Raw genomic sequence first — 18255 nt, 5'->3', positions numbered from 1 at the left:
ACTTTCTCTGGCTTAAGTTAAGGTCATACTTCAGGGAGAAGGAAAAAAGGTTCAATGACTGTACAATGTAATTTGTTTTAATAACACACTATTTCCAATGCTTGGTAGAGTAGCACCACACAGAACAGTATCTGAATTACCATTGTCTTCTCCCTGGTTTTAAAAAGGAGGTCTCATTTTTTTAATAATGAGACCCTGCTGAAGGAGAAGGTTTAATGGCAGATCTTTGTAACAGGGAGGCTGACTCAGCGCTGCCACTGATGCAGCATGAGCAGAATCAGCAAAAAGCTAGCACAGGAAAGTCAGTAAGGTCCATGAGAGTATACTTACCAGCATGGGAGAAAATTAATTTAGTCATAGCAAATGATGAAGAACTGAATTTTTTTTTTAATAACTTGCTAACTATTAGTGGAAGGGAGAAGCCTGGTGTTTGAGGCAAAGACTATTTGGAACAGCTGAATATAAACTCTTCTGAGCTTGAATTTGCTGAGAAAGACAAGCCCAGAACAAGTGTCCCTTCTGTCTCTAAACAGTCAAATGGGCAATGTTATTTTCATATAAGGAAACCATCAATTTTAGACTAACTCTGAACAGAATCTATGTAGACCTAGATGCAATATTTTTTTGATGATACCAAGAGAAAGTAGAATCTCAATTAATAGAAAACACAAAATAGAAATCCACATATCTCTCATTTTCAATAGCCTACTTACTCCAAGCGGACACCTGGGCCATCATAAAATTCCCTTCAACTTTATAAGCTATTAGCAAGAAGCAACAAGCTACCCCTAAGACCAGACTGTGCTCTTAACTGATGGTTCAAGTCAATGGTAACTACATAGGTTTCAGCAAAGCATAGAAAACTTCTATCTGATAGGTAATAACATTCACAACCAGTGAAGACGGGATATGGATCCGTAGATAAGTGTTACACTTGAAGTCATGAAGCAAAGTAATACTTTCCCATACAAGAAAGGAAAATATGGTCCTCCCAAAGAGCCACTCCATGTAATGTACTCAGAAGTAGCCAAGCTGGACCTATTGTTGAACAAGCCAAAGTTTATGAATGATCTTGGAGTTTTCATGTTTCTTCCTTCTTTTCTAAATAGCAAAATGCTGCCTCTTCATTGTTGCATTTAAAACACATCCTGTTATGCCTGCAGCTCTTTTTGGAGTGCAGGTTCAGAATACCATGTACACTATTACTGAGCCTTTCTTGCAGCTATGGCTCAAAAAGGAGAATGTGTATTTGTGGGGGAGTAGCATAAACTGCAGCTGTTTTCCTTTATTTTATTTTATTAGTAACAAGGAAGAAGACTTACATATACCCCATTTGATTTCTCTGCAACACTGCTGTACAGGACATGGGGAGTTTATCTTGGTGAACAACTATTTTCAACAAAACTTTTATGACCATAAAAGTATCAGCAGTAGGCTGAAAGAATTTGTCTTTCAGTGAAAAGGATGCTGCTGTTTTGCTGGACAATTTTATTAGAGATGTAGAACTTGTGTTTGCTCTTTCATTGGTTTGATGAAAGATTGTATCACCAAAGAACCTAAGTGAGCCCAGGATTTTCTGGAAAGATTAATTAATTTCATTAGGCAGCTGTTTAAAACTAAAAAAAATCCAAATGGATGCAGGATACACTCCCTTCCCCTCATCCTGCTGCCATAAATGCATTTTGGCCAAAAACTTTACAGATAGAATCATAGAATCACAGAATGGTTTGGGTTGAAAGGGACATGAAAGATCATCTAGTTCCAACCCCCTGCCATGGGCAGGGACACCTTCCACCAGCCCAGGTTGCTCAGAGCCCCGTCCAGCCTGGCCTTGAACCCTTCCAGGGAGGGGGCAGCCACAGCCCCTCTGGGCAGCCTGTGCCAGGGCCTCACCACCCTCACAGGGAAGAATTTCCTCCTTACATATAAACTAAATCACCCTCTTTCAGTTTTAAACCGTTACCCCTCATCCTATCCCTACACCCCCTGATGCAAAGTCCCTCCCCATCTTTCCTGTAGCCCCTTTAAGTACTGGAAGGCCACTGTAAGGTCTCCCTGCTCTTCTCCAGGCTGAACAACTCTCTCAGCCTGTCCTCATGAGGGAGGTGCTCCAGCCCCCTGAGCATCTTACTGGCCTCCTCTGGATGTGCTTGAGCAGGTCCACATCCTTCCTATGTTGGGATCCCAGAGCTGGAGGCAGTACGGCAGTTGGGGTCTCAGGAGAGCAGAGTAGAGGGGGAGAATCCCCTCACTCGACCTGCTGGCCACAGTTCTCTTGATGCAGCCCAGGACACAGTTGGCTTTCTGGGCTGTGAGCACACGTTGCTGGATCATATTTACTTTTCCATCCACTACTACCCCCAAACCCTTCTCCGCAGGGCTGCTCTTAATCCACTCATCACCCAGCCTGGATTTGTGCTTGGGATTGCCCTGACCCATGTGCAGGACCTTGCACTTGGCTTTGTTGAACTTCATGAGGTTTGCACAGGCTCACCTCTCCAGCCTGTCCAGGTCCCTCTGAATGGTACATCCCTTCCCACACCACACACAGAGCTTGGTGTCATCGGCAAACTAGCCGAGGATGCACTCAGTCACTGTGTCCGTGGCACCAGCAAGATGTTAAACAGTGCTGGTCCCAACACCAACCCCTGAGAAATGCCATTGCTCTCCATTTGGACATCAAGCCATTGACCACAACTCTTTGAGTGTGACCATCCAGCCCATTCCTTATCCGAGTGATCCATCTTTCAGGTCAATGTCTCTCCAATTCAGAACTAAGCATGTTGTGCAGAAGTGTGTCAAATGCTTTTCAGATGATGTCAGAGGCTCTTCCTTTATCCATCAGTGCTGTAACCCCATCATAGAAGGCCACCAAATTTGTCAGACATGGTTTGCCCTTAGTGAAGCCATGTTGGCTGTCATCAAATACCTCCTTATTTTCCATGTGCCCTAGCATAGTTACCAGGAAGATCCACTCCATGATCCTACCAGGCACAGAGGTGAGTTTGACTGGCCTGTAGTTCCTCAGGTCTTCCTTTTTTTCCCTTTTTAAAAATGGGGGTTATGTTTCACCTTTTCCAGTCAAAAGCAGACAGAGGCGTTGATATTTTCATCTCTGGAGTAGTTTAAAATGGAGATACTCTTTCTGCACAGTACATGTAACTGAAGCTTGTGAGGCCAGACAGCAAAAATCCCTGATCATCTTTCGAACTGTAAGCCTGCATGACCTTATAACCCCTCCCCCCTGACCCTTCATGCAGTTTAGGACATATCTCACTGCTACACCAGCCATAGAGGGGTGCTGCTGAATTCAGAGTAGGCAGTAAAAATCCAAGGCAAGGTACAAGGCAGTAAAATACTTATTTTCTGCAGCTGATGGTTTCCCCAGTTGGGTCCTGCCAGCTCTCATCACTGGTCCCATCCCAGGTCACTCTCCATCCCCGGTCCTTGCCACAGCTCACCTTGTGCTGAAGTCAGTGGAGCTGGGCTAACGGAGAGGAGGATTCATCTGAGCTACTGAGCTGCATGTCACAGCACACAGCTAAGAGTTCATTTTCAATTATAGTCTATGCTAATTGCTCTGGACTGCATCTTCTTATCATGACTGAGGCAGGCAATGTCCATCAGGAAAGCCAGAGGATCACCAGTCATTCAAAGCGATCAGAGACATTATGTTTGACCTCTGGCATTGTAATTTTATTTCTGTGGCTCTGCATGGAAGCTGTCAAAGCAAAGTAACAAGACTGTCAAGCTGTGGCACCTGTGTAAAACATGCCCACCTACCTTCATATCCAAAGACAAATAAGATTGCCTGCTCAACAGTATGTGAGTTAGACATTAAAATGCACAGCAGTTTCATAGTGCAGAGCTGGATTTCCATAAAGAATACTGCGTATTTTTAATTGGCAGACCTACAATCAGCTTGTATTATCATCTCATTACAGTTTCATTTTGCCTGATTTCACTTCTGATGATCTGAAAATGCAGTGAAGCTGAGACCTCATCTTATTGCAGGGACAGACAGTCCTTCAGGCTGGCCACAGGTTTAGTCATTGGGCTTGTTCCCTTTCTAATTCAAGAAGGGGACGCATCTTTAAGAAACTGTGATATTGTTTAAGGGGGAAAAAAATTCTTTGCCATGTGAGAAAGAATGTCTTTTAATATTATCTACTTGTCTCTGACTTTCTGAAGATCTTCAGGTAGGTTTAGTTTTCTCACTTAATCATTTCTAGTATTGGCTATCCACCCTGCAGCAAATGACACATCGCAGCTGGAGGCATTTAACACCAGGAACAAGTATCCAGCCTTGAATATAGGGAGAGCTCGGAAAATGCATGGAGAAGGCAGCTTACCTGCTGAAAATTTGTTTTTCAATGTGCAAGATTCAGAAGATTAAAAGGCATAAAGAATTAGCAGAACCATTCATTAAGGCTGTAGCAACATAAGGGTGGAAACTTTAGGAGTAAGAGAGTCTTGCTGTTCTATGTAGAAGGGATTTCAGCCCCTGGAGGCTGACAGGGTTCCTCATGTAAGAGTAAAAGCAAAGACAGAAGGATTTATCTTCTTCGTAATTGTCAGAGCACACCTTGCACCAACCCTCCAGGAAAAGATGGCATGAAAATATGTGCCTTTCTGCATTTAGTTAATGTTTGGAACTGGAGTAAACACTGTGTTGGCTTTGCCTGGTAATTAAATGTAAAGGATTTAAGAATAGAGACTTGTTTCTGAGGCTGCTACTTGTGAGCTGAAAAAGTTAATAACATTTAAATATAAGCAGGTAAAATGTAAATGGTATTATTTTTAATAGTTATAGAAATAGTTTAGTGTGATACTATTTGTCACCTTTTCATTCCCTTTCTCTTTCCTGGTATAAATTGTTTTGAGTAATGTCCTTTTCTGCTCATCACACTTTCTTGCAACAGACCCTGCCAGTTCCTCAGCTCTTTCAAAATCCACCTGTCGTGCCATGTATTCATCACAAGGGTCTTTTTTGCTGTGGCTGCAATCTCTTCTAATCCAGGTTCCTTTACCAGTTTCTACTTTCTACATAAATCCATGCAGGTGTTTCAAAAAACCAGCTTGGTTTGTATGCTGCTTTTACTCTCTCTCTCCCACTAGCTCTCTTTCCAAGATCTACCCAGACCTTTTGAAAGATTCCCTTCATATTTTGCCTTTGCTGCAAGTCCCAGGTTCCCACCCAGCTTAGTTTCTGCTAATTGTTCTTCTCATTTGCTGCCACTTTTACTTCAGTCTAGTCTCTTCTGTGTCCCACAGTTGCTTATCTATCTCCCTTGTCAGACGTGTTTTCCTGGCGTGACTCTGGCCACAGTTTTTCCTGCAGGGGCAAATGTCTCTGCTCCTCAACACTCATATTGCTTACATTTTGATAACATCTACTGGTCAGATAAGAAATCATTATGTTGAATGGCATAAACTTACTAAAGGAAAGCCTGTCTCTAGCTGAGGTCTCAGTAAACAATTTGTATGCATCTAAGAGCCATGGCATAAAAAAATTTCCAGCTCTCTCTTCCATCACAGTTTTGATGATTAATGGCAACAAACTATTTCTGTGTTATCTTTGTTTTCACAACTTGAATTTATAGTTACGTTTATAACTCACTCCTTGCAAATACTGAGAAGTTGAATACTCAGTGAAATACACAGTGTTTGGTGTTTATGTGTAGATATTTGAACATATCTGCACTATTTTGTGAATGGGCTAGACACACAAACAATTTTACTAACTCTACAGGACTTTCTTTTAACTATAAAGCCTAATGTATTTAAGCTGCTGCAGGACAACACTGCTTTATTCTCTGTAGACATCTTTATTCTTTGTCTTGTCATTTTTATTGTTCTAGTGGTAGTGAATAAAACCTTGCATCTGTTCCTCAGGAAGGACTTAATCCAAAGCTCACTGAATGCATTGGAAGAGCCTTCATTGGGCTTTGGATCAAGCTCTTTAGTTCACAAACAAATGCTCTTTGTGAGAATATGCTATTCAAGTATGGTACAGAAGAGTTACAGAGGTTCCCTATTTCTAAAATAATGATTGCTTTTAAAATCTTTTTGCTATGACTGTTTAGTTGGAGGAACAATATGTAACTGTACATAATTGTTGAAGTACTGTAGTCTGTGATTTTCTTGCCCCAGTAGTTGATATAAATGTTGAATATGTAATGCTGTGGTAGCAAGTAGTGCTATATTTATATGGCTCTTCTATGCACACAGTAATTAATTCAGAAAATATATAGAGATATGCTCTCTGCCCCTCAATCAGGCAAGCTGGACACGGAAAAAACATCTTTCAGGACTGCCTTATGTTGATGCTATTGATGAAGCAGACTTGAAAGAGGGATTTGTAGAATAAAAGAGGTATACAATGAATGGGATTTTCTTCTGCACTTAGGAAAAGGAACAGACTGAAAGGAGACACAAAGTAGGGGAAAGAAACAGGGGCTATTGTGAAAGAGGGTACAAAGAGACTAAGATAAGGCAGGAGTAATCAAAGCAGAAACATTATCTGCAGTAAGACTGTAAAGAGCTTTAAGTGAAACCTTACAGCTCCAGATTTGCAATGACTGCATTTTCCACAAGGAGGGAGAGCCATGAGTCAGTTATGCAGCGGTATCCCCATGAGCTGCAGTAAATAAAATTTATTCCTTACAACATCACGGGTACTGAATATTTCTTTGGATTTCCTGTGAAGGGGAACTTAAAGTTCCCGTGAACTGAAGAGAACACAATGCCAGTAAAACTTGGCTGGTTTTGCAACTGCAAAACAGAGTAACTTTTTCATGTGGGTGTAGATTACACAAACAGTTACTACTGGGTATTACTCCTGTGACAGAATTGCTTGCAGTAAAATACACTACACTATGTGGTAAGTGCTGGCAGAGCTACACACGTAGTTTGTAAGCTGCCGGTGACTAAACCGTTCATGGAGCCAGGACTAAAATATTACTCACTCAAGGAGTCACATTCAAGTCAATGAGATTACTCATGTAGCTAGTTGCCGATAGAGATCTTGCCAAGATATTCCACCACATAATAGATGTGTGTAAATGAGCCTGTTAGTCAGCTGAATGAAAACATTTTTTAATTTTTTAAGTTCTTACTACATTAGTATTTGAACTCCCCAACCACAGCTGAGGTCCTGTTATGTTCTGCAAACACCCACTAACAGGCAGTCCGTGTTCTAAAATTCATCAACTCATATAGACAAATAAGGGAAAGTGACTTCCTTTCAGTCACATCATATGTCATCAGCAACGCCAGGAATAGCACAGGGATCTCCAGTCAGTTCCCTACCAGCAGCTCCCTGCCTCTGTAATAATCAACATTTCAACCCCATACTGAATATAAAGCATTTATGAATGTGATCTCCAAATTTCCCACTGCTCTTCTGTTAACTGACTGATGGATCTCTGCATTCATTAGTTTTATAAATGCAAAGAGAATACACCATTTTCTTCTTACACACATTACCACAAGCTGGTGCATTCCCTCATCCAGCTCATCTGCATGTTATTCTTCAGTCAGAGAAATAACCAGAACCACAAGGAAAGAAAAATGATCTAATCACAAAATTTCTGACAGCTAATCTGACACACAAAAATCTGCATCCCAGGCAAAACTCATTTTTCATAGTCAATAAAATTAGTGTGGAGGCTACTAGACCAGGCATCACCTTTCAGGACTGCATTTCATTTTATAAATGTTACAAAAGTGCCTGGCATATCCAGCATCATTATTACAGTATTTTCCTTCCCTTCTTTATTCTGCACTGGTCTCAGCATCTTTGGGAGTTCATAGAGAACAAGAACATCATGCTGGGCTGTAAAACAGCAGCCTGAAAGAATTTCTTCCTAATAGGAAGAGGTATCCCCTTTGAATTATTCTCTATTTGAAGGTTCACAGCATAACAGTAAAAAAAATCTCCCTCACTGAAACTCAGCTCCAATATACTGACAAAGTCCCAAAGCAAAAACTCTTGAGTAACTCCTCTGTCTCCTGAATAAAGCAGGAGCAGCAGATACAGATATGGCTTCACTCTCTTCTGTCTGTATTTCTCTCCCCTCTCCTCCAAACATCTTTGTCTCTCATTTCCTTCTCTTTATCTCCCCATCCTGAGCTGCCCTGTGTCCCTTCCCCTTCCTAACTCCAGGCACTCTTTGTTGGCAGTGGCTCTGTCCTCTTTCTGCCCATGGAAGAGCACACATCTGTACAGAGGCAGATTGTAAACTAGGTCAGCTTATGTGGCAGAGAAAAAAAAGAGGAGGAATAAGAGCCTTTTTGTAAAACAACAACGTCTCACACAAGCATGTGGCCCAGTTGCAGAGGTGTTGAATGTTCATGGTTCCCACAGACTTCAGTGGCATCAGTCCTCTTGTCCATAGTCTGTGTATACAGAAAAACATCTTCAGTTTTACAGCCCCCTACAAGAGGTTCAGATACACAGTTGCACTTCCTTGAGCTTTCCCAAGGACATCACACTAATATCAGGATCTGTTGTTGTCAGTTTTTCCTACATGTTCAGTACAGCCTTGGGATGTACATTGGTTAGTTGTTAGAGGAGAGATGAGGTAATACTGGGGGTGACATACCGCTTTTCAGTTCACAGGGCACATGGAGCAGGCCTGAAAGGGAATGGCAGGTGAGGAACCCTTACTTGAGTGTTAAAATAAACTAATTTTCTTGACAAATAATGGATTAATGCAGCTGATCTTTATACTCCTCCTACTGTCAGGGTTTTTAAGACAATCCCAACTAATCCTGCAATTCATTATTTAGGTAAAGGTATTTTAACTTAAGGTAAAAATTAGGGAAGGCTGCACTCTGGCAAAGATTAATTCCTTCTTCCCCCTACCTCAAGCCCTCTGTAATGCTGTAAAAAAATTACAGAACATAGACAAAATACATCTTTAAAACAAAACTTTAAGACATAGTTTTTCTTCTGTTGTAACGGCTGAACATGCAAATTAAAAGCAATAAGCAAAACTCATCAAAATACACACAGTGAAATCACATTTTATTTCCTCTGTGGTATATTAGTCATGTGCTACCTAATTAATACTAGGTAAATGCATCCCTGTCATAAGAAAAAAAAAATCAAAAAGTATTAGTATCATTTGTGATATTGCTTTATCTAGTGGAATAGGTAAAAAATCTGTGCTGCAGTCACACAGTTCAGTCCAACCCTGTATGAGGCCAGTAATCAGGAGCAGAAGTTAATTAATGGAACAAAAGGGCAGAGGGGTGGGAACCCAGGAAAAGGAGCTCTGAAGTTCCCCCTTCGGCAGTGTAACATCTCTGGTTGCTATGAATATCACATTTTTCTCTACAGTGCAGTATTGTCAGTTTCCAGAACTTGAGGCCTTAAAAAAACATGAGACTGGACTATGCTTATTTTAATTACATTTCTCAGGCCTGGAGGGGACCTTTCTGCATGGTTCTGAAGTTTTCTGCAACTGAAAAAGACTCTTTTATTTTCCTCCCTCTTTTCCTTGTGATAATTGGCTTGTTCTGTTTCTAGAAGCTGAAGTTTCTAGAAACCCAACAGACATGGTCAAACCTGTGTAACATCCAAAAGGGATGCAATACCCACGCTCCTCTTCTCTCTCTCTCCTTAGCAGCCCCACATTTGGATGGCATACCTATCTGTGGGAGTACAGACTCTTACACCTGGGGGGCAGGCTGGCAGGCATGAACAGTGAGGCACGTCCATGCACAGTTGCTTCCCTCAGGTGTCAGAGGTGCAGTTTTCCTTGGCTCCCTGCCTGCTCCCTGCAAACAGGCTGAACCGAGCTGTACTGGAGTTCTAGCACAGGCCCTGGAGAACTGCACCATATCCTAGAAGGACAAAGGGTGCGAGTTCATCTTTAGGCAGGTAACTGAATTGCAGACATTCCTGGGAACATTCCTAGATGGTGCAGCTGAAACACCATCAGCTCAGGGTTGCTGTCCTTTCCTGCTTCCCATGCCATACGCTAGTGGCAAGTAAAAAATATGCATTAAAAAAGGCCAGCCTTGATTCAGAGAATTTACAGCAAACTATGCAAGAGAGAAAACAGATGGCTGCAGATATGGAAATGGCAAACAGTTCCCTGGGTCACAGACCTTGGTGGGGTTTTGTCTGTATCATATGCTGTGTGCTTTCAGACACATACATTTGCAAAGAGGGTAGTGGCCGCATATAGTTAATTATTGAGATAGTTTCTTACTTACATTAATAACACTGTCTTACAGGTCTGCAGTTCTGTATGTATGCATCTGCTTCCTTATATATTAGCTTTTATTATAAGACTTTTTCACTATCACCACATTTGGGTAGCAATGTGCCTGTATGTGAGCATTTGTGTCCCTGAGTTCTCACCATAGAGTGCAGCAGCTGAATTATCAACAGCAGCTAACAAAATTTAAAACATTGGCACCTGAACAGTGGAGTGTGGCAAATGTGACACTAAACGTCAATACAGGCTATGGAGAACTAGAGGTCTGCAGACCTCATTCCTGTACTGTGCAAATACAGAGATGCTAACTGGGTTAGAACTAAAGGACACCTGGATTAATGCAATCTATCTGAGAAGGGTCAACATTACTGCTGTAAAGTGCTGCCTTAAACAAACCTCTAAGGGGTCTCTGAAAGAGTCAACAAAAACGTGGATAAGGGTGATCTAATTATCATACCAGGCTGGGTTTCCTAAAGGCTCTTGACAAAGGCTTTTAAGGAGACTAAGTAGCGATAGCAACAAGAGGGAAAGCCTTGGTATAGCTCAGTAATTGCTTAGAAGATAAAATGCAAAGTACAGGAGTAACTGACCAGTTCTCACAATGAAGGGAGGTGCTGGACAGTGTGAGGTTCTGCAAAGGGTCAGTGCTGGGATGTGTGCTGTTCAGTATACTCACATGTTACCTGGGAATGGAATGAAATAGCAAAGTTCATCAGTGGTATTAACTTACTCAAGTCAGTTATAAGAAAGACTGTGAAGAACTACACAAAGACATTATGAAGCTGACTGGGCAATAGAAGAAATTCAGTGTAGGTAAATGTGAAGTGATGCACATGGAGAAACAACTGTGTAAAACGGTGGGCTCTGAGCTGCCATTGCGTCAGTAAAATCACAGAGTTATGTCAGACAGTTCCATAGAAACATCAGCTCTGTGCTCAAAAATCCCTCATAAAATATTAATTGCTAAGAGAAAAACATCACTGTGCCACTGTATGAATCCATGGCTTGCCCACATGTTAAATATTGTGTATTTCTTCATCTCAAATAGGTTTTATTAGATCAGGATGATGTTCAAGAGGGCATCAAGGATGGTAAGAGATACAGAATGGTCTATGGACAAAGGCGCCCCCATGAGCAATCTGTAACTCTTCAGCCAGAAGGAATGATGTAAAAGGATTACAATAGAGGTTCGCAAACCCATGAGCAGCAAAAAGAAGGGTTTAGGAGCTCTTCCTCTTCTCCAGCACAGGAGCTGGGGGGATAATTAAGTTCATATTGAAACCAAAAATAAAAAGCAGAGGTTCCTCACAGGAGGGGTGGCAGACAAACGGAAAACCTTGCCAGAGCCCACCGTGAACGCTGCAAGCACATTTGCATTCAAGGGGCCATTGAGGAAGCCCATGGAAGTCAGCTCCACTGACAAAAATATACTAAAGGGAGAAAAAAACCCAACAAAAACCACAAACAAAACCCCACCAATAAACCGACAAAGAAAATTTAAAAAGAAAACCCAAACCAAAAAAACCTAACCCAACCAACAGCAAACCCACCGCGAAGCCCAGGGCTCGGGACACCCCCGGAGGTGCCAGCGGCAGGGCGACCCCCCTGTGCACATCCCTCCTCAGGCGGGCCGCGGAGCCGCCGCGGCCGCGCAGCTTCCCGCGGGCCCGGGCCCGGCCCCCCCGGCGCTCGGCTTCTTCCTCCCCTCCCGCCCGGCGCGGGCATCGTAACAGGAGAGGGCTCGCAGCCGGCGGGTAACCCGACCGCGGCGGGACGGGAGGCGGGGGGTTGCGCGGAGCCCCCGCGCGGGGCGCATCTCGCCGCGGGACGGGACGAGGCGGGGCGGGGCGCGGCGGGGCGGGGCGGGCGGCAGCTTTGCCCCCCTCTTCCTGGCGTCGGCGAAGGGGCGGGCGGGGAGAGGAGGGGAGGAGGAGGAGGAAGAAGAAGAAGAAGAAGAAGAAGAAGAGGGGAGGAGGAAGGGACACCCGACGTGCCGGGGCTGCGCGCCGGCGGAGAGGGCGCGCTTTGGAGAGGTAGCTGCGTGCGCGGGGGTGCACGCGTGTGTGTCCGCGCGTCCTTGTCTGTCTGTCTGTCTGCCTGCCTGTCTGCGCAGAGGGAAGGGAGACGGCGGTGGCTGCGGCCCCGGCGGGTTGTCTGGCCCTCGGCGGGCTGCGGGCGGCTGCGGGAGCGGGGGCAAAGGTGGAGATGCCGGTGGGGGAGGGGAGCAAATTGGGGAGGGGGAGGTAGCGGGGGGGTCGGTAGACACGCGAGAAGGTGCTGGAGAAAGCCGAGGAGGGAAGATGGAAACGCAGGGAGGGAGAGGTGAGGAGGGGAAGGGAAGGGAGAATGAAAATGGGGGGAGGAAGAGGGAAGGGAGGGTGCTGGGGGGAACCACGCACGCCTGCCCTTGTCCTCGCCCACCCCACGAGGTGTGCCCGCCAGCCCCGCGAGCGCGGGACCCACCACGCGTGCACATTCCCTGGGGGCAGGAGGGGCTCACGACGGGGGGGTGCGGGGGGCCGCGGACCGCCGGGGGGTGCTGGACGGGGCGGGGGGTCGGGCACAGACAGCCGGGTCTGTGCGCGCACCCCCGCGATGTCCGCAGGTGGGGGGCGGCTCTTCCCCCGCCTCGGCTGCCGTTTGGGGGTCCGGGGGGGTCTTGCAGCCCTCCCCGGGGGACGGCCGCGGTGCGCGGGAGCCGGCCGGGCTGGGGGTGGCGCGGGGCGGGGGAGAGCCGCGGTGGTGGCGTGGAGGGGGTTTGGTAAGATCCTGAGAAGCCCGTGACGTAATTATTTTTTAATCAGCATGTTTTTTTCATGGCCATCTCAATTTTTCCTGGACTCCCCTTTTTTAACAGAAAATCTGTACCTTTGTTCCAAGTCTTTCTATTTTTAGATCTCTCAGTAACAGCGAAACATGGGGTTTTAAATATTTTCTTTTTATTTGGCTTCTGCTTAGGACACTGCAGCGTAAACTTCTCAAACATTGGTGCCTCTTCCTAAAAAGTTATTGGAATTATTACTGAGGTGGGCAGGTAGGCAGCTACTGTGGATATCCGTGAGTTGTCGATGACATTAATCATTAGCCATAAACAGCAGTCATCATACTGAAGTTTGGTTTTTATCTTGAGGTGAATCACCTATCAGCTCCTAGAGATGTACATTAGGGCAATAAGTACCAGCCTAATGTTAGAAGAGATAGACCAGATCCCCCAGTTGTGATTTTACCAATTAAATAAACACGTTTTATTTTCAGCTGTGATTAACAGTTCAGCGTTGTAATGATATCCTCTGATTCTAGCATTGTCTCATAGCCCTGGTATGTCAATTTGTATTCATGCTGTGTAAGTGTTTTGCAGAGGTTTTGCGTATCTGACAGGGATTTATTTCACTTTCGCAATTACATTTTCTGGTCTGACCAACCTCAGGAGCCCAAGGAAGGTGTATATACATCCATCAGTATCTGTGGTACCACATGAGTTCTTTTTCCTAAGAAGTGCAAGTTATTTCATGTTTTTTTAGATCAGAGTTTTTATGACCCTGCACACCGCAGAGGATTAAGTTATAGCTGAAATTGTGTTCATTTAAGTGTATTCATTGTGTTTCTGACTGGTCAGTATTGAATGTTTTAAATTCCGTTTATCTTCATTTTATGTCTGAATGCCAGTCCATTTGCTGCCCTTTGATAGCCTCTGCCAAAGTATGTTTGCACACGTTTAAAATGTTACATACAGATACTGGATTCAGATAAATGATACCTTGGTTTTTGTATTAGTTTTCAAGCACCTATCCAAAGAGTACAGGTCCCAGGTGAGTTTTTAAGTAAATTAAGCCATATTTATAGATGTCTTAAAATAGTGCTAATAAGAAGTAGCTTTTGTGGCAGCTGATGGTTATTTTCCTTCTCTGTGGATGTGCAGCTTCTGTACTAAGGGATGTGTATGTAACTACCCAGTCCTTTTAAATTACTCAAAACTCCTGTTGACTTCAACCAGTGTTTTGGCTAAGTGAAGACTGCAGGAACGTATGGCTTACAGCATGGAAAGTATACCCAACAGAATCCTGAGCAGGGTGATGTATACTTTGATCACGGGATAAGTTAATTCATGCCTGGTTTGTGTTGTTTAAACTGCAAAACTCACTTTTGCTACTGGAAACACCTGCTGATTTAGCGAGCACTATTGATTCTGCACTTAGAACAAGACATGAAGAGCTACATAATGCAACATCTAGAACTGTCCCTGTTATTACCACTCACAGCATGATTTTTCTCTTGTCAATGTGCTGCAGTACTGATTCTCAGGCAGTTCTGACTTTAACTGACCAGCAGTTAGTTCATTTGTGGTTGTGGGGTAAACAGGGTTGTTCAAGCTGCCAAAATTGTCTGTCTTCCTTCTTCCCCCCTTAAAAAAAAAAAAAAAAAGCTTTGGCAGCTTCTGTCTGTGCTGAAGCGGCACATCTTGGTTCTCACATGGGCCCTATTGTTTGGCTGTCTGAAGTCCATCTTAAATTTTGTGTTATTTTGATACAACTTTTCCTTGTTTGCTTCCCATTGCTAGTCTGTTTCTTTGTATTTGTTTCCCTGCCAAAAGCTATTGAAGGTGGTACCCTAGCAAAATTCTGGACTCAGAATTCATTGAGGAAAAGTCCTTTCCAATATTCCTGCCCTCTAGGAGCAAGTCCAATGAAGCTGATATGGATATTCTTAGCATTCAAATTATGTGACGAAAAAAGGTTGGCCTGCTTATTTATGATGACACTCACTTACCTGAGTATTGCATTTGTCCTATAGAGAGGTGTTCTTTAATTGACTGCTGACCTAGACCACTGGAGTACAGCTCTATAAAATTAAGTTTAATTGTGAAATATAATAGCAGCACTGAATGAATGCCAGCAAATGCAGTTATATCTGTAATTTATGTAATTCTTTTTGAACCATATGCCAAAATGGTATTCTTTTTCTTTTGCATCTCCAAAACTTTAAGTTATTTCTGCTTAAATATTTGTAAGACTTTGGATCGCATTGCTCTGGTAAATTAGTATTCCACATCAGTTTGTTTCATCCTTGTGAAGGATAAATACTAATTACTTGTGGCAAGACAAACCCAGTTGAGCTCTATGAACTCTTCTAACTTGAATTATTCTGCTGCTAAGAATATACTTCACAGTTCAGCTTGGTGGAGGGAGACCTGGAGAATGATTCTGCAGTTTAGCCTTCAATGAGGAAGCAAACCTTGCAGTCTTCCTCTGTCCTGGGGTGGGTCAGTTAAGGTTGGCATTTATCTCACCCATCTGAAAATGTCTGGTTTGAGTTGGTAATGTAAACTACCTCAGTGGTGCAAGAAATGTGAAAGGTGCTTTCAGAGAGTCAGTAATCTAATGTATCTCAGGCTGGGAGGACTTTTTAAAATAACCTAATGGTAACCTGTCATCGTGGTTGACTGCAGGAATCTAAATGTTGATTAAGATGGCATCTCAGGGCCCTTCCAATACTGTTTTCTGTGATCAAGTGAGAATCATGGTAAATCTGTTCTGAAATGTGTATAAAGCCTTAAAAAAGATGCATTTCACATACTAACTTAAATGTATCTCACTTCTTCCTGAAAAACAAGTCTCAATCCTCAGTGAAGAAATTTTCCAGCTGTAAAGTGGAACTCTTCTTTCTTCCTTTCTCTTCTCCACATTCTAAGATATTCAAGACTGTTTTACAGCCTTTGCTCAATCACACTGTGTTGAAACTATAATTTAATAACTGTTCTGGCGTTACGACAAAATTAACAAAAAAGAAGATACATTTTTCATACTAAAATTTTGGGTTGGCAATACAAATTATGGGCTTATTTTTGGTGATGGACAATCTTCAGTAGTTCAGTACAACTGTAAATCATGCCATCTTTAATTTTAAAAAGAGATCCTTTGACTTAAGTTTATAATTAATGAGAGTTCAGAGTTTCACTTTTAGTTTATTTGTTGACGGTAAGATACTGGGTTTACAGGAGAAATCAGAAATATGCCTTTAGAGTGATAAAAATACTTAGGTGTAATAAGACTCAAGTATTAAATCATTACTTGATATGATTGATACTTAGAAGCAATATACTACAGAAGTGAGAATTTTCTCTAGGTATTGTTTAGCAGAGATAATGATTTCTTTAATCCCTTATTAATTACAGAGAAAACAAAAATGTATTAAAACCAGAGCAAATTCCCCTCAAAACATATATACCTCTTCAGAAGGGTTAGGAATATTACGTTGGAAGACTTGCATAAGTTCTTGGGAAAACTTTGGTATGTGCTACCGAATCACAAAAGTGTGTTCTGTTCATTTTAGAATTTAGAATTTGACTAAAGAGATGATCCAGGGGAAAAGGATGCTATCAAAGATCTGGATTTTTTTTTTTTCAGAATCTGTTGATTCCGCTGATGTCTCGTGGCTCTGGACATTGTAATTTCCCTCTCATCTCATTTTCTCAGCATTAAAAAGGAAAGAGCAGAAAACTTTCTATGTGTAAATTGCTGCATTCACATCACTGAATGTACTTTCGAAGTGAAGAGTTTCATGTTTTACCAGATTTTTTTTACATCTTTTTGTATTGCTTTATATAACGTCTGTTTGTATAATGTATGCATGAATGAGGAAAACTTTTTAAGGGTGTAGTGGGTGTAGTACTGCCAGTGGAAGGTGGCTTATATCTGTGTCATTTATTCCCTTTCTAGCAGCTAAAATTCACCAGTTTACTAACTGTGACAAAAACTGTCTCCTGCCATGATAATTGCAAAATACCTTTAATCTTGCAACACATTAGGATTGTACTGGCTTTAATAGAATCAAAAAAACCAACCCTAACACCAAAACCACAAACACCACTGCCTCAATCACTGAGTAACTTAGACTGACAATTGACTGGGCTTGGGTGTAAATGGGCATAAGGACATATGTAGCTTTCTTCCTAACAGTTCTTCTCAGGGACAGACATTTGACATCACAGCTGTTGTTTTTTACCTAGTAAATCAAAGAATTCAAGTCAACATCTTGTGCCTCATTATTTGGGGCAGTGGCATCAGCATTGTTTGAGCTGAGCTTACTAACAGCCATTTTTTCCCCCAGTACTCCAGGGAAAAATATAGCTCCATCTGTATACATGCTTGGAGTGCCCTATTTCTGTGTCTTGTTAAATGTGGGGCAAGTTTAGTAGTGCCAGTTGAGAATAATTCCCTAATAGGATTGCTAATACATAACCCAGATCCACCCATCTTTGAAAATCTTCACTTTTAAGAAGTTCCCTTTTCTTTTTAATAATTCTTCTTGGGCAGGCTTCAGAAAAGCATTAGACCAGAAACAGGAACCAGCTGAAATGTACTCTGGTATTAGCATCCTGCACCAAAACCCACTGTCAAACTAATGAAATCACTATCAATCTATTAATAAAGGTTGCAGTTTTACCACAAGTAAAGAAGAAAAGATTATTTTTGTTAAAGCAGGTGAAGTTTAACCAGCAGTTTTTGTACAGACCTTTTGCCTCTCTAGTTTTGTTCTACTGGGAATTTATCACAGTGCTACTGTAGCTTTGTAAGACAATGTGAAGCCAATCTCTAAATATTATTCTATCAACTTGCCTCGTAAATAGGTCATTTTACTTCCAATTTTAGTGTTCCCCATTAGCTGCTACCCTGCCCCAAGAGTGAGCGCAAGAGAAGGTTTTTGCTGGTGATGCTCTTGAGAACCTGCATGTTGGTTTGGGAAATACTATCAGTAAACCCAGAGAGTCACTTAACCTGATTTTAAAACAGTTAAATGTACATGGAAGGTGAACATGCCATTGTGGTTTGTACCATGCTTTGATGTTCCAGTTGTTTCTATGTTTTAAAGATGCATTTTACTGTCACAGCTTGTTCTCACTGAGGAGAGGAGGACTGCGGCCAGCCAAAGTCTCAAGAAAGGGCTGGAAGACCAGATGTGTGAGGAGGAAATGCAACAACAAGAGTTCAAATGTGTTCAGGTCTCAACGCCATATTGTTCCGAC

The 18255-nt window shown here is 42.6% G+C and overlaps 1 protein-coding gene across 8 annotated transcripts in view; it reads left to right on the top strand.

The window, feature by feature from the left end:
- The window catches only part of PALM2AKAP2 (PALM2 and AKAP2 fusion), a 262585-nt gene that overhangs the window by 153941 nt on the left and 90389 nt on the right, over positions 1-18255 (top strand). Inside the window, exon 1 of one of the 8 annotated variants that reach the window (XM_074932065.1) lies at positions 12163-12265. The exons of the other annotated variants lie outside the window; for them this stretch is intronic. The gene's annotated coding sequence lies outside the window, so the exon portion shown is untranslated. Of the gene's footprint in view, positions 1-12162; positions 12266-18255 lie in introns of those variants that run through there. 8 annotated transcript variants of the gene reach the window in all.

This window comes from Athene noctua, chromosome Z, assembly GCF_965140245.1.
Source record: "Athene noctua chromosome Z, bAthNoc1.hap1.1, whole genome shotgun sequence".
Classification (NCBI taxonomy): Eukaryota; Metazoa; Chordata; class Aves; order Strigiformes; family Strigidae; genus Athene; species Athene noctua.
This window is presented reverse-complemented; position numbering and strand designations above follow the sequence as displayed.